The 15,747-nt window shown below is 40.6% G+C and overlaps 1 long non-coding RNA gene across 2 annotated transcripts in view; it reads right to left on the bottom strand.

The window, feature by feature from the left end:
• Window positions 1-11,896, bottom strand: part of LOC128686422 (uncharacterized) — a 162,018-nt gene extending 150,122 nt beyond the window's left edge. The window contains exon 1 of one of the 2 annotated variants that reach the window (XR_011392094.1): window positions 11,264-11,896. This is a non-coding gene — a long non-coding RNA (uncharacterized lncRNA). The remainder of the gene's footprint in view (window positions 1-11,263) is intronic. The other variant, XR_011392095.1, reaches the window with a different exon arrangement.
• Window positions 11,897-15,747: the final 3,851 nt, after the last annotated feature.

The raw sequence follows: 15,747 nt of genomic DNA, 5'->3' as shown, positions 1-15,747 counted from the left end.
CACCTCCCGAGATGCGACCTACAACAGTCGGCCAACACCCAGGTACCTACTTTCTGCTAGGCGATCAAAGGCAGCAGGTGTAAGGAAACATGCTCAACATTTCCACACTTGCCAGGGATCGAACCACAAACACTCAGTATGTGGGCTGAGGACGTTGCCAACCGAGCCACGGGACACCTTCATAGTTTCCATAAAATGCTCATTCAAGGCGTGTACAGGAACAGCTTCCTGCCCAATAATTCTGTCTTCTGGGTTGAATGAACGAATATTAATAACTTTTCTTTACATATTCTTTTTTTATTTTTCTTTGCGCTTTCTTCAGGCCTCACCCATTGATTTGTAATATCCTATGAATTTTTATTTTAACATCGATTGATTCGTACTGAGTGACAATTAAATCGACTCACATCAACGCCATCCTCCTCCTCCCCCAACAGTTTCTTGCACAGTCTATCTGATGGGAAAAGTAACAACAGAGATCTCCCGTCCCAGTCTGTGGGGAATTTCAAACAAGTTCTGATGATGGTTTTCAGTGTTTGTTGGTAATATTTAAAGGCCTAGATGTGATTAAAGAAATGTGCTGATAAACTATACTTTATTTCACGGCGAGTTAAAACTATTATGATTGGCCTTAAAAGTGGAGCACTAGTCTTATTTTATGGACCGGAGCAAACCTCTTAAGAATAACAAAAAGGCACAATACCGTGACTGGAACGATACACAAATAACCCGCACATAAAAGAGAGAAGCTTACGACGACGTTTCGGTCCGACTTGGACCATTGACAAAGTCAATGGTCCAAGTCGGACCGAAACGTCGTCGTAAGCTTCTCTCTTTTATGTGCGGGTTATTTGTGTAAACCTCTTAAGAAAAAAAATCTTACCAAAACTTTTAATACTGATTTGGTGTTTATAGTTCACATAGGTAATGCCTGAGGTTATCTTGTTGTCATACACATTACTTTAAATACATAGTTATTCCTTGCCTTGTCTTATGTAGCAGGTCTACATTACCAATTAGTAATTCAGCAAATGGTTCCTCAAAGGTCGGAATTGGGCACAGTGGTGCTGGTTTCATAAAATTCCCAGGTATACCTGCCAGGTGACATTCGTGACCAGGTTTTTGATGTGTAGTCTTACATTTTTCCTCAAGCCCAACCAGAGGACGTTTCTGGATATCTTAAACACTGTTAGTCATTCTCAAGAGTCATAGAAGAGTTGTGGGCTACACAATACTCTCAAAAAAACATTTAGGTAATACCATCTTTAATATCCCCCGGTCCAGTACTCCAGTAGCAGCGTCAGTAGAGACCTTTTCCGTGAGAACACCATGCATTTTTTTGGCTAGTAAGCATTGAGGGGAAAACTGACTTCCTCGACTTCAGACACGACCCACTGAAATGCTACAGTTCTACAACCACTGATCCTCGGGTTTTCCTTTGAACTACGTAACCCCGTCTGGATGCTATCGTTAAACAGATCCTACTCAAAATCTGGATCCTCCTCGGAAAAAGTTAACATTTTTGCACTAGAAATTAAAACATTCATTGGAAAAGCTCAGGCAATGAAGAGTTTGTTTTAGCAGAACAGTCACGATTAATATCAAAGTCAGAGCATAGTACCAACAAATAACAATGTGAGAACATACCAATTAATTACACTGCATCCTTCACGGGGAACTCACATCACCTTGGTAGTACTGACTCCTGACAAAAATTGTTAGTTAGGATCCCCGATTTACCTCGGATTGTTAGTCAGGATTTCTGATTTACCTAGGATTGTTAGGTACGATCTCTGGTTTAGTTAGAATTTCTACTTAAAAACTGTTTAAGCTAGCATTTTAAGGTAAGATCATTAATAACTATAGAATTGTTAGTTAGCGCCAATATTTTAGTAAAGGATTATCAGTGAAGACCAATAAATTCGCTATGATTTCTACCCAGTACCACTGAATTAGCTAAGATTAATAGAATCAACGAATTAACTAAGATTCTGGGGAAACTGATTTGGCTAGGACTGTGTAAATATACACTTGGTCAACACTGCGCTAATATCAACTACATAAGTAACGCAGTTGAGCGATCAACAAATTGCCCTTCTTGCACAGGAAGCAACGTAATTTATGCGTCAAGACGAGTGCGGGAATATATTATTGATTAATTAAGAAATCGTATGAGAGAACATGTAAGTTATCAAATGCTAATAAGATAAATTACTTCCCTACGGCTACCTCATAACAATATCTCATTTGAGTATTTGATGGGACCGCAGCGGCGCTGCTGGGTCGTGTTTTCTAACCCGCTGTGTTTTACAAAGGCGTACTGCCGACGGTGAAGAGAGACAGGCGCGGAGCAAACTTCTCTTGTGACAGCGTTTCGCTCTGTGTACAAGCTTTAAGTTATGAATTGATAAAGGTGTACACAGAGCAAAACCTGCCCAATTAAAGCTTGTCTTGTGTAAAGCTTGTCTTGCTTGCAAGTAGTTTACTGACGGGGTGATTGTGCGGTAGGGCTTGTGTGTAGGATATGTTGAAAAGCAGTGTGCACAGGATATATACCCCGAGACATACATATCGTGCAGTGTATATACAGCGAGAGGTTGCTTTAATCCCAATTTTAAAGAATAAAGTATTCTTGACTGGTGGCGAACTGATGCCACCTAGCCTTCGTAGCCCGTTGGGTACTCGCTAGGCATTAACTCCCAATTAACCAAGACAGTGCGGTTTGCCACATGAGTTCTCCATTAATACATGCAAAACGTCATTAGCATAAACATATTAATCAGTCGCTATAAAGCTGGGTTATCGCTCGATTAAATGACGCCGCAATTAGCATCCTCATCCCCGGGTGTCACATGAAACTCAAGTAAATTAAAGTAAATTAGCTTAACCAAATCTGACCTAACCTAACTTAACCTTGAATAACTAATGTATGTAAGTTTGGTCTCAGTTTATATTATACACAAGTTGATTCAACCAATCAAGTTGTTAGAGAAACTTCCTATATAGAGGAGTGGTTGAACAGAACAGTGAGCTCTTCGTCTGGTCAGGTCGGGACTCGATCTACCCCTTACATACCATCGATCAATAACCAGAACCCAGCAACATACTGTCGACAAAAGCGAAGAAAAGACACACAACACAAATACTCTATTATTATAACAATATTCCGCTCCGTATAGATCAAGCCATGACCTTATAAAGGTCTACACAGAGCAGAGCGTTGTCCCTATAAAGGCTTGCTCTTCAACGTACTAGCGTTCATCCTCCTACTGAAATACTTGCAGACCTTTCAGAAAACTATCCTGCTATGCAATGGCCTGTAAAGAATTTTGCGAATTACCAAGGTATGCGAATTCTTAATTTCTGCACAGAACTAAACCTGTTAACGTTATTATAACGTAATGTAGGTTAATCCTACCCTTAACCTGCAAAACTGACCAGAGTAAATCTCGTTAGTAAAACAATTGTGTCAAAAACATTGTGAGATTAAAGCCACAGTGCCAATACAGAGACTGTCAAACCGCTGTGACAGAATTTGACTCAGTAGAGGCACTATGTGAGGCTATGCCAGGACAGTGTGAGGCACAAGTATATGGTAACACAAACATTGTGAGCCTATTGCAGTATAATGTGAACCTATGGCAGCACACAAGAATGGGAACTAATGTACCTATTGCAGTACTCCACATTAACTTCTGCAGTGATACTGTACGTCCTGCAGTACATCACATTGTTCCTTCAACAGGACTCGGATTTATACTCAGTTCTTCTCAGACTCACGACCGACTCATTACACTACTCATTTCAACACTTCCTCTCCGCTGTGTGTGTGTGTGCGTGCGCGTGTTTGTGTGCTTGAGTGTTTGTGTGTGTGTATGTGTGTGCGTATGTGTGTGTGTATATGTGTGTGTATATGTGTGTGTATGTGTGTGTATGTGTGTGTGTGTGTGTTCACTTTTGTCATGTACTTCCATCATCATCACCACCACCATCACCTCACCATCACTACTACTCACCAGCAATACCATCACTACACCACGATACCACTAATAGCCAGGTCAGTCACCATTAATATTCAGCTCACCAGCCGTACCTTAACTACTTCACCATCCACCACAACGCCTCCATTATTATTATTCACGACTAATAACGTTGACGTTGAAACAGCTGCTTCTGTCACCGCTAACAGTGACATCACTGCTGACTCTTTTACATCACTATTAACTCTGTCACATCATTGCAAACTTAGCTAAATCATTACTAAATTCGGTACATCGCCGCTAATTCTTCTATCTATATCATTATTAATTTTGCTACATTATTTCTAAGTCTGCAGCATTACTGCTAACTCGACAGAATCACTTCTAAGACTGTAGCATCAATGCTAAGTCTGCAACGTCACGCCTAACTCTAATACATCATCAATAACTCTTGCTACATCACCAGAAACTCTGCTACATCACTGCTAACTCTGCTACATCACCAGAAATTCTGCTACATCACTGCTAACTCTGCTACATCACCAATAACTCTGCTGCATCACTACTAATTTGGCTACATCAAAATATGTATAACTTTCGAAGTAGGCTATGCGTATTTTGAGGTGAAGTTTGTGAAATAACTGAAAAAAACACGAATAAGAGAAAAAAGGGAGTAAAGGGATTTTTTTATCCACGAATTTCAACGTTTGACAATAGCGTTGGTTAGGTTAATTAAAGTTAGGTTAGGTTAGTTAAAGTTAGGTTAGGTTAGGTTAGGTTAGGTTAGGTTAAGTTGGGTTAGGTTAGGTTAGGTTAGGTTAGGTTAGGTTAGGTTATGTTAGGTTAGGTTAGGTTAGGTTAGGTTAGGTTAGGTTGGGTTAGGTTAGGTTAGGTTAGGTTAGGTTAGGTTAGGTTAGGTTGGGTTAGGTTAGGTTAAGTTAGGTTAGGTTAGGTTAGGTTAGGTTGGGTTAGGTTAGGTTAGGTTAGGTTAGGTTAGGTTAGGTTAGGTTAGGTTAGGTTGGGTTAGGTTAGGTTAGGTTAGGTTAGGTTAGGTTAGGTTGGGAGTGGTAAGGTAGACTAGGTGTCCACTCCAACTAATCAGATACATCCTAATGTAATCTAATGTTAATTTAACCCAACAAAACCTATCCCACCCTAGAGTTATGTAACCTATCCTAACCCAACCTATACCACCCTAAACCATGCCCAACCTAACCTAACCTAACCTAACCTAAACCATGCCTAATCTAACCTAACCTAAACCATGCCTAACCTAACCTAACCTAAACCATGCCTAACCTAACCTAACCTAACCTAACCTAAACCATGCCTAATCTAACCTAACCTAAACCATGCCTAACCTAACCTAACCTAAACCATGCCTAACCTAACCTAACCTAAACCATGCCTAATCTAACCTAACCTAAACCATGCCTAACCTAACCTAACCTAAACCATGCCTAACCTAACCTAATCTAAACCATGCCTAACCTAACCTAACCTACCCTATCACAACCTATCCTATCCTAGTAAACAAAACATGTTCCTAGTTAATATTTTTCAGTGTATTTATCACCTGGTAAATTATTCGCAAAGATTTCTTTGTGATATTTTTCTTACTTATCGCGGTTTTGATATCAGAAAATCACTCCAGACAATCTTGTTTAATTACAAGATCGCTCCCTACAAATTTATTAGTTAACAAGATAACAAGATCACTCCAGAACTACAAGATCACTCTTAGGAAAACTTAATGAAATGTAGTGGAGACTACTGTTGTCTTAGCGGTGATCATGAATATCACAACAACTAGACGTATGTCTGTCACTGCGCGATCCGAGAAAGGTATCCCAGGTATCCCATAACCCTTGGCCATGAAAAAGTATCCCACAAGAGGAATACTACACAGCGCGGCATAAATTTTCAGTACATCCTAATTTATAAATCACTTGGAGATATAAACTCTCCCAAAAGGTTCAGGAGCTGCTGCTCAACACCTTAACAAAGCTCTGGAAATTTTGGCCTAAAGACAGTCTTCATAAAACTGCCAAAACGATGTAATATTTGAAGGCTCACTAGACTCTTAATATTTTCGGCTGCTTAAAAACGCGAATTTTCAACAATTCTTACGTTTTTTATTTATATTCTCTTTCAAAATCTCTACAACGATGGGAGAAAAAATTTATTACCTTTTTTTTTTGCAAAAAAATTAAATTTGTATACTACCAATGAACTACGAGCTTATTAACAATATATTGCTGCCTTTAAGATTCATCAACATTGAAGGTTTGATGTCGATCGGATGTGGCATTTACACATTATCGCAAAGTGACATCTATGCAACCCAGAATCAGTTTAAGTTTTTCTCTAAATAAGCTACGTCAATGTCCAAGGTTTGATTTCTATCAGAAGAGTCATTTTCCAGCTATTGCACGGAAATCAGTTTCTTTAATAAAACTGGCAGATTAATTTTAAATAGCCCAAATCAGTGTGGACCTTTTTTTATGAACGAAGTCTGCTATCGCATGTAGTTTGAAGCCAAGCTGAACAGACATTCTATAGATACTGCTCCGAATTTATTAAGTATGTAAGTAAATTGTCAAATTTGGATCTACACAGCATCAGCCATTAAAGACGGAAATCACACACACACACACAAAAAAAAAACATATAGACTAGTACATAAATGTTCCAATAACAGCCCCACAGTTCTTCTAAGCCGAACAGAAGAAGGTTTCTCAAGTTATCTCACGGAAACCAGCATGAAGAATAGTCCAGATCAAAATAGCCAGTGCCTATAATGACATTAACATTTTCCTGGTAACGGTACATAAGCAATAAAAATCTGATCCCGCTAGGATCAGGTGGTCTCAAGGTATAAATGGAAACCTGGGAGTGAACATGAAAAATCTATCAACCACTTATGTACCTCTAATAATAATAATAATAATAATAATAATAATAATAATAATAATAATAATAATAATAATAATAATAATCTTTTATGGTTTATCTTGGGAGTGATAATTCACCGCAGGTAACCTAAGCTCTACGTGTACACACGGTACACTAAGAGGTGCACAAGAAAGGGTTTTAATGCGAGGAACTAGAGCTACCCTACGCTTCATCGTATTAAATATAATTATGTCTCATTCTGCTGGCGCTGTATGAACCTTAGGGGTTTGGCGCTTCTTCATGAATATAATAATAATAATAATAATAATAATAATAATAATAATAATAATAATAATAATAATAATAATAATATTATTATTATTATTATTATTATTACTGAAAATAATAATAATAATAAAATATAATATGAAAATAATAATAATAATAATAATAATAATAATAATAATAATAATAATAATAATAACAGCAAGTGGTGTGTCTGTCTAGGAAGGTGATGACTGAGGCTGTGCTACCACTGACAACTCAAGTGTAGCAACAGCTCCACTGATCAGCTCTGGAGCGGACAGAGGATCCCGCTCCAGCCACTCCTTGCTGTGAATGACCCACACGGGTTTAGTTCTTCACCCAATACAATATAATAATCCTTGGAGGATTTTATTCCAATTCCAATTTATATATATATATATTTTTTTTTTGGGGGGGGGTGTTCATTTTCAATATTCGTCCACTGCATAAATAAATTCTTTAATATTCCTCTTGATAATTTTATTGTGTTAAAGATTATTTTTTTTTCCATATTAATGTGTGGTATATATATTTTAAAAAGATAATCCATAAGAGCTTAACTGTATATAATATATATTTTTGAAACATAAATACAATAATATTTTATTTAATAAATATATTCTAGACAATAATTTGACTTTATGTTAATTGAGGCAATTGTTGTGGTAATACGTATGTATGTATGTATGTATACATGCATATATATATATATATATATATATATATATATATATATATACATATATATACATTATATATATATATAATATATATATATACATATAATATATATATATATAAATATATATACATATAATATATATAATATAATATAATATATGTATATATATATATATATATATGTATATATATATATACATAATATATATATATATATAATATATATATATATATATATATATATATATATATATATATATATATATATATATATATATATATATATATATATATATATATATATATATATATATATATAATATATATATATATATTTAAATATGTCGTGCCGAATAGGTAAAACTTGCTATTTTGGCTCTTCTTGCCGAATAAGACAAACAAAAAGTTGTTTGTGCAACAATTTCGCAAAAATCATTCTGAACCTAACGAAAAAAATATATTTCTTTGTGTTTGTTTATTATTAAATTACTGTAAACTTACCTAAAATATATTTAGTTAGATTAGACTAAATTAAATTGCGTTTGTTATAAGGTTAGGTAAGCTTTTTAAGGTTCTTTTGGTACAAAATTATTAATTTTAACATTAACGTAAATGAAAAAAAAATATATTTTTAAACGTATAAGTGAAAATTTTAGAAAGGACTTAATTTTAAATGAGTTCTTGCTAATTGACCACTTTTACCTATTCGGCACGACATATATTTTCTGAAAGAACAAAATCTTAAGATGCATTAAGAGAATTAGTGATGTTAACCGATAAACCTGTGTGGGTCATTAAGCGGTAAAAATAACCGAGGTTCGATCCTCCTTGTGAATCCGGCGGCCCCGATCTGCGTCCAGTGAGTGAGAGGCAGTTTGTGAAGCTGGCAGTTGTGAGGTACTGGAGACCACATCACTGCCGTACCACACGCTCGTTACTAACTGGGAACTGTGAGTAGGCTGTATTATTATTATTATTATTATTATTATTATTATTATTATTATTATTATTAATAGTAGTAGTAGTTTTTGTATTCATCTGGAAACGCTAGAAGGGATAAAAACCATCTTCCACATTTAATAAGACTCTCAGGTGTGTAGTCTTGTGATTTCCTGACGCCGACATGTTGACGCGACGCAGTTCTTATGAATATTTTTGTCATGCACGAGGACAATTTTACCATCAAAATTTACTCTTGGTCACGTTAGGATACACTGGATCAGGGTACGATGGCTTGGGTTAGGGTAGTTCAGGGTACGAAGAAAGCCTCGTTTAGGATAGTTTTGGTTAGACTGTAGAGGGTACATAGCATGAATAATCTAATAATGTAACTTAAAATAATCTAACCTTAGCTAATTTTAACGTTTTCCAGTCTAATCTAATCTAATTTAAAGATTGTGTTGAGCTCTGTGTAAAGCTTTGTGGCGTCAATTTTCATTCAGTGAAGAGCTCTTTTAAGTCTTGTTTCCCTTTGTCTAGAGCTCTTATCACGTTATATTTCGCGTTGTGTAGAGCTTCACATCATGTTTCGCCCCGTGTAGAGCTTCGTCACGTTATGTTTCGCTCTATGTAGAGCTTTATCAAGTCCTGATAAAGCTCTACACACAGTGGGGTGTTGTCCAGACATCGTCTCGTTCTTCTTCAGCAACTTACAACTGTCTTCATATGCTGCTACTGTTGTGTGTGAGCGAGGCAAGGATGTCACTGTCCTGAGGACCTTGTAACTGCTGATTGTCTCACTGAATGGGGGATTATGGCACTGTAGTGGAGACTATAACTAAAATGATGACTGTGTCACTGTGGGAGGATTGTTTCACCGTTGTGGCGACTGTTTTACTGCAGGAGGACTTTGTCACTGTTAAGGGGCACTGTGTCATTGTTGTGGGGACAGTATAACTGATGTAGTAACTGTGTCACTGTATGGACGACTGTGTCACTATTATAAGGACTACGTAACCGAAGTGGTGACAAAGTCACCACTTCGGTTACGTGAATCACTGTAATGGTGACTAACTGTAGGAGCGAATCTGTCACTGTATTGGTAATTGTCAATATAGTGGAGATTATAATAATGCAGTGGGACTGGTGATTGTGGTTCTGTGTTGATAACTATGCCACATTAGAGATAATGCGTTACTGTATTTTGGACTGTGTCCCTGTAATGACAACTGTTCACTGTAGTTTGAACTGCGCCACTATAGCAGGGACTGACATTGTAGTGGTGACTGTGCCATTGTAGTTGTAACCACGTTACTGTTTGGGTGACTGTGGCAGTGTAGCTGTAGCTTTCTTATTGTAGTGCAGATTGTATTACTTTAGTGGTGACTATATCACTGTAATCGTGACTGTGTCACTGCTGGGGTGACTTTGCAACTGTAAGGGTGACTGTAGCCGTGACTTTTTGTAGTGGTGATTGTGTCACTATTGTCGAAACAGTTTTGCTCTAATTTTGATTGTTACTGTAGTGGTCACCGTGTCGCTGTAGCTCTTTGTGACTGTAGTCGTAATTCTTACATTGAAGTGGTGATTGTGTTACTGTAGTGGTTACTGTGGTATTGTAGTGACTGTGGTATTGTAGTGGCTACTGTACTGCAGTGACTGCAGTACTGTAGTGACTACGGTACTGTAGTGACTAAGGTACTGTAGTGGTGACTATTGTCTTAAAGTGGCGACTATTGCATTGGTGATTACTGTGGTAGGCAAGAGTGACGTATTTGTGACCGTTTTCAAAAACTATTCAGTTCTCTTAGCCCGGCCTTCGGCCAGACTTTGCTGACTGCCTGGGTAACTTGGCTGTTGCTACCAGTGTCCTGCGGGCGTACTGTATAGAGCAATTTTAACTTGGCTGATCTGGCAGTTGGCTCTAGTTGTGGCTGACTTTCGGTGGGGTCCGAATGACCTGTCACTGATAAAAGTGAAGGAAAGGCACGTGTTGCTAAATAAACTTTAATTTGACAACGTTTCTCTCTGTCGAGAGAGCGAAACGTTGTCCCTCATAAAAGCTGGTTTTGCAACGTAGTACATCATATCTTTCCTCCAGTTTCCTTGTGCGTGTGTGTAGTTACCACTGCTACTGAAACGGCCTTATGATTCTTGTAGCAATGTCACTGCCATCTCGTAGGTAATATTGTGCTTCGAATGAATATATATAGACAGTACAAGTGTTCATTTGACGCAGCTGGGTTTGGTAGTGATGTTAGAAGCAAAACTACCGCTGAAGGTGAAGATGAAGAGTTGTTCAGATAGTTGTGTGTTTACAATAGGTGAACATGACAGTCCTATTATGGGAGATTTTTTTTGCCCTTGTTTTGTGATCAATGTGTCGGTCTGTGTTTGCGTTGTGGAGGAGGGAAATAATTTAGTTAATAGCATGGCTCCGGAGGTGATAAACATTATATTACCAAAAAGTCGATGCTCACAGTCGATGCCGATGACTGATGACGCAGTACACGCTGCAGACGATGCAGATGACGCAGGAGAGGAGCTGACGAAAGGTTAGTAGCTGCATTCACTGGTGGCTAGGCAGGTCAGCATCCGTTGCAGTAGATGCTGCAAGGAGCAGCGGGAGAGGAGCCGAGCAAGGTGTTGCGAACTAGAGGTGAGAGGAGCCAGGTTTGAACCGCTACACACTCGACTACCCACACAGCACCAGCTCTAGTACCCCCACCACACCTCTCCCCCCAGAAACTACCAACACACCCCCATCCACAAGATCACCACGGAGAACATGATGATGATAATGATGATGATGGTGATGATGATGCTAACAGATTCACAGACGTCATGTGGCGACGGAGATGGTGCTGCCCAGGGAGAGGGTCACCCAGGACCCCGCTTACCCCAACACATAGTCATCAGTGCCACACTGGCTAGGCATTGCCGGTGGATAGCGAGCAGGTGCTATCCTCAGGTGCTTTGCGACACCCTCGTGTGTGCCTGGGCAGGGGTGGCACTCGGGTATTGTTAGTTGTAAGTTAGTTAGAAGGTGATGAGAAGGAGGGAACCTAGCAAGGCAGAGGTTGTTATTTATGATGTTCATGGAGCCCGCTATCCCACTCTCTGTGGGGTGCCTGCTGGCCTGTCCACCAGCCTGCCTGCCCGCTCTCACTCTGCTGCTGCCCACTCTCACTGCTGCTGCTTCTGCCACCCACTCTCACTCTGCTGCTGCTGCCGCCCACTTTCACTCTGCTGCTGCCCACTCTCACTGCTGCTGCCGCCCACTCTCACTCTGCTGCTGCTGCCGCCCACTTTCACTCTGCTGCTGCCGCCCACTCTCACTCTGCTGCTGCTGCCGCCCACTTTCACACTGCTGCTGCCGCCCACTCTCACTCTGCTGCTGCCCACTCTCACTGCTGCTGCCGCCCACTCTCACTCTGCTGCTGCTGCCGCCCACTTTCACTCTGCTGCTGCCGCCCACTCTCACTCTGCTGCTGCTGCCGCCCACTTTCACTCTGCTGCTGCCGCCCACTCTCACTCTGCTGCTGCCCACTCTCACTTCTGCTGCTGCCGCCCACTCTCACTCTGCTGCTGCTGCCGCCCACTCTCTCTGCTGCTGCCGTCCACTCTCACTCTGCTGCTGCTGCCGCCCACGCTCACTCTGCTGCTGCTGCCACCCACTCTCACTCTGCTGCTGCCGTCCACTCTCACTCTGCTGCCGCCCACTCTCACTGCTGCTGCCGTCCACTCTCACTGTTGCTGCCGTCCACTCTCACTCTGCTGCTGCTGCCGCCCACTCTCACTCTGCTGCTGCTGCCTGCTCTCACCCTGCTGTTGCCCGGTGTCACCCTGCTGCTGCTGGCCGCTCTCTGCTGTTGCTGTCCGCTCTCTGCTGCTGCTGATTCCTGCTCTCTGCTGTTGCTGCTGCCCACTCTCACCCTGCTGCTGCTGTTGTCCGCTCTCACTCTGCTGCTGGTGTTAGTGCTGTCCGCTCTCGCCCTACTGCTGCCTGCTCTCATTCTTGCTATTGCTGCTGCTTCTGCTGCTACCCGCTCTCCGCTGCTGTTGCCCGCTCTCTGATGCTGCTGCATCTCGCTCTCAGTCTACTGCTGCTGTTCCTTGCTCTCTGCTGCTTCTGCTGTTTCTTGCTCTCTGCTGTTTCTGCTGTTCCTTGCTCTCTGCTGCTTCTGCTGTTCCTTGCTCTCTGATGCTTCTGCTGTTCCTTGCTCTCTGCTGCTTCTGCTGTTCCTTGCTCTCTGCTGCTTCTGCTGTTCCTTGCTCTCTCCTGCTTTTGCTGTTCCTTGCTCTCTGCTGCTTCTGGTGTTCCTTGCTCTCTGCTGCTTCTGCCGTTCCTTGGTCTCTGCTGCTTCTGCTGTCTGCTCTCACTCTTCTGCTGCTGTGTTTTGTCCGCTCTCACCCAGCTGTTACTGCCTCTGCTAATGCCTGTTCTCACTGTGCTCCTGCTGTCGTTGCTTTTTCTCTCTCTCTCTCTCTCTTTCTCTCGCTGTTATTATAACTTTTGGTGCTACTTCTGTTGCTGCTAAGGCTGTTGCCGATGTATCTGTTGCTGTTGTTGCTATTACTACAACTTTTCCTGTTGCTTTCAACTCTTCACTTCCCTATTTTTATCCATTTTTGCATTTTTTCTATTTTCAATGAAGCGGAGGAAAAAATGGAAAAAGTTCAAATCTGAACGCATTTTACTCGCGGTGCGAGACTAGGCTGTCCCACCGCTATCCACGCTCTCCGTACACAAACCATACCACGGGCGGGGCTTGAACCCGCGGTAGTTTGTTTGCAATCGCGTCATTACGATTTCGTAAATCCATACACAAACACACCCAGCTACAATTTCTGCTCATATACACACCTACAATTCTCCGTGTCCAGCAAACATAAATGTCCCCAGACCTCCACTCACCACGAGTGAGGATTTCTCTCTTATTTTTCCCCTAGACTCTTGACGATAAAACCTGGTAAGAAATGGGGAAATCTGGTTATGGAGTAACGAATAAAGATAAGGAACTTAATGATCAGGAGTGGCACCAAAGACTCTAGACATTACAGGGATATAATTATTAGAAACTATAACAAATTCGATATTCCCAGCAGGGTATCAGGCAATGAGAAGGGAATGAGAAATACTGGACTTGGGGGAGCAACACCTCTAGTCAGGAACACGTGGAACTTCGATTAGCCAAGTGGAATGCACAGTGATGAATACAGAAATTCCTTGGCCGGAATAAAAATGCCAGAGGGAGCCTAGGTTCCAGTAGCCACATTCTATAACCCGTCATCAAACAGCAGGAGACAGAGACACGAGCGAAAAGATAATATTGATATGACAGAAACCATCGAGGATGTAGCAATAAGAGCTTAGAGGTTCAAGGCAAAAAAGAAAAAAAAAAGATGCCATGGGAGTCATTAACCACAAGGAGAAAAACTGGGGAAACTTGGAAGCAAATGGAAGAATAATCGTATGATTAACTAAATTAAAAGAGAAATATCGTTGGCTTTCCTTTCATTTCCCTTTCTCATTGCACCGCATTCAGGAATTATCTCAACCCTTCCAAGTTTCCTTTTCCGTGACCGTGAGGTATTATCTCTGTGTTATAAGCCTTTTGTTGCCCTGTTATTTTTACAGTTCCTTGATAATGTGAGAAATAACGAAAGTGCTTGTAATTTTCACTTTTTTTCACAGTAGTTCTTTTGCATATTGTGATATCAGTTTAAAGATTATATATTGTTACGACTTCAAAGTCGTAACTTAAAAATGTTCCTGGCCCCAAAAGGCTGCTCACACTGCTGTCTAGGGGTTATAAAATTACCTGAGAAACACAGCAAACCTTGGACCAGCATGTACTCACATATTAATCAATATTAAATATTATTAGGAAGGAAGAACGAAACTCACCTACATAAAAATATATCTATATTAATAATAACTTACATTCAACGTATAACTACTACAAAAAAGCACCACACTCCAGTTCACATTAACTCACTAGCACACTGCTACTAATGAGTTAAACAAAATAAGTGAACATTTATGAACAGGGAGGCTCCATGACCCCCCTCCCCCCAACCTTTCTGCAGGCTACATAGCCTACAGTGGAAACGTTTAAAACACTCCAAAACACAGAGCTCTGCACAGTAGGGCTTTACAAGTAAGCATGAGAACACTTCAGCCCAAACACCTATGGTATGCACTAAAAAACTTACCAAAATTACCTACTCAAACTATCACCAACCCATGACTACTTCACCCAGCCGCGTTCCTACACGTATTGAACTAAACACACCTCTCATCTGCTCCTGTCCTGGCCACTGCCTGACTGACAGGAATATGACTTAAGAAATCGTAATGACACGATTGCAAATAAACCATACCCCCGGCCGGGATTGAACCCGCGGTCATAGAGTCTCAAAACTCCAGCCCGTCGCGTTAGCCACTAGACCAGCTAGCCACAATAAGATTCATCCAACTAGGTGTATTTCTACACCATAGGAAGGTTAGCACAGGCACGGGCTGGAGTTTTGAGACTCTATGACCGCGGGTTCAATCCCGGCCGGGGGTATGGTTTATTTGCAATCGTGTCATTACGATTTCTTAAGTCATGTTGACGGCAGTGAAGGGACTTGAGCTAGAGTTCGTCACGGCCACGCTAGCTGGAGATTCGTCTGTAAAAACTTGCATTTGTGGTCACAGAGGTGCCTGTGCTAACCTTCCTATGGTGTAGAAATACACCTAGTTGGATGAATCTTATTGTGGCTAGCTGGTCTAGTGGCTAACGCGACGGGCTGGAGTTTTGAGACTCTATGACCGCGGGTTCAATCCCGGCCGGGGGTATGGTTGACAGGAATAATACAGGGAATAATACACGTCCTCTTTCAATATATATATATATATATATATATATATATATATATATATATATATATATATATA

The sequence above is a fragment of the Cherax quadricarinatus genome, chromosome 17, assembly GCF_038502225.1.
Source record: "Cherax quadricarinatus isolate ZL_2023a chromosome 17, ASM3850222v1, whole genome shotgun sequence".
Classification (NCBI taxonomy): domain Eukaryota; kingdom Metazoa; phylum Arthropoda; class Malacostraca; order Decapoda; family Parastacidae; genus Cherax; species Cherax quadricarinatus.
Note: the sequence above shows the minus strand (reverse complement) of the source record. Positions and strands in the feature narration are given on the sequence as shown.